Here is a 1,653-nt window from a genome sequence, read left to right as displayed (position 1 = left end):
TGCTTCCCTAAGATGCAAGCTTCACATTCCAAGTGATTGAATGACATATTAGGTTTAATCAATTCAATTGCACGAGCATGAGGATGTCCTAATCTAGCATGCCAAGTAATACTGTCACACCTATCAGCAGTACTACTCAAGCATATAGAATCAATAGGATTAGAGTTCTTAGCTGTTTGGAGATGATATAACTGATTCCTGCTGTCCCCTCTACCAATAACTCTCCCAGTCTTCAAGTCTTGAAACTCAACCTCATTTGGCCTGAATACTACTTGACAATCAAGATCAACTGTGGCCTTCTTCACTGATATCAGATTTGAGGTGAATTGAGGCAAATAGAATGCAGGTGAGTTCTTCTCAAACAGCTTGAGGTTTCCCACTCCTTCTATTGGGATCCTAGCACCATTAGCTATCATGACACTCCCTGTTGCAGCCTTGACTTCACTTATCAGACTTCTATCACTGATCATATGATGTGTTGCTCCAGAATCAATGATAATGGGTTTGGATGTGGCTGCTAAGGCAGGAGCACCTTGTCTCCGGGTCGTAGCCAAAGCATACACATACTTGACAAACCCATCCCATTCTTTCTTTGTGATAGGGTCATCTGCTCCTTTGATCTCCTGCTCCTTCATAACCATACTATCCTCCACTGAGTTACTCATATAGGCAGAGTAAGAACACTCTCCTCTTACCACTTGTTGAGCCACCTCCTTGATCATCTTCAAGCTCATCTTATCACTTAGATAACCAGACTCCATGTTCTTCTTCCAAGCCTTTCCCATCTTAAGCCACACTCTAGAAAGCTTTCTCAGCCTTCCCTTCTTACAGCTTGTACCACCTTTCCACTGGTTTGATCTCTTGTTCTCTTCCCACAAATCACACGCTTGAAGAGTAAGAACCCATATCTCCTTCACAAGAAAGCTAAAGAACACATCTTGTTTCCTCCTTTCTTTAATAACTCTCGGATCAGCTGTGCTTGGTCTCAGCATATCCAGCTCCATCCATCCTTCTCTCAGCCTTCCCACAAGCTGATACAACTCATCCTTTCCTTGTCTCAAGCCACGGATCACTCTCTTGTCTCCACTGACCTTCACAAGTTTGGACCTTTCTTCAGTAGCCATTTCCACTAAAGGCTTCCCCTTTACATGACCACACCATAACCCACAGCTTTCCAAAGCTCTCTTTGCCCATCTTGACCAATCGCCATCCCTCTCTTCTTCAAGGTCCATGGTTGTACTTGATCTGTGCTTCATTTCCATGTTGAGATAGTTTGAATCCATCAGAATATCTCACACCACTCAGTTAATAAAGATCAGAACTCAAGAACACCAAGAACACTCAAGAACACTCAAGAAAGAACACAGATTTGCGAAATAGAAATCACACACTCATCCCCTTTTGAGCAACCTGGCTCTGATACCATAAACACTTTTGTGTTTTAGAGTGTGTTTAATAATAATCAGAGAAGATTAGAGTAGAATTTAGAGAGAATAGAGAGATTCTAGAGAGAGAGAGACTCAAAACTCCATTAATTATTATCAATCAGGTTTACAAGGCTTTATATGAGTAATACATGATACAATTCGAAATCATAGGGTCAGAGGGGATCCAGAACGTGTGGAGTCAAGGAGAGCCATCCAAAAGCAGCCA

At 42.0% G+C, this 1,653-nt stretch overlaps 1 pseudogene; it reads right to left on the bottom strand.

The window, feature by feature from the left end:
• The window catches only part of LOC106320926, a 4,124-nt pseudogene extending 2,892 nt beyond the window's left edge, over window positions 1–1,232 (bottom strand).
• Window positions 1,233–1,653: the final 421 nt, after the last annotated feature.

This window comes from Brassica oleracea, unplaced genomic scaffold (assembly GCF_000695525.1).
Source record: "Brassica oleracea var. oleracea cultivar TO1000 unplaced genomic scaffold, BOL UnpScaffold01130, whole genome shotgun sequence".
NCBI lineage: Eukaryota > Viridiplantae > Streptophyta > Magnoliopsida > Brassicales > Brassicaceae > Brassica > Brassica oleracea.
Note: the sequence above shows the minus strand (reverse complement) of the source record. Positions and strands in the feature narration are given on the sequence as shown.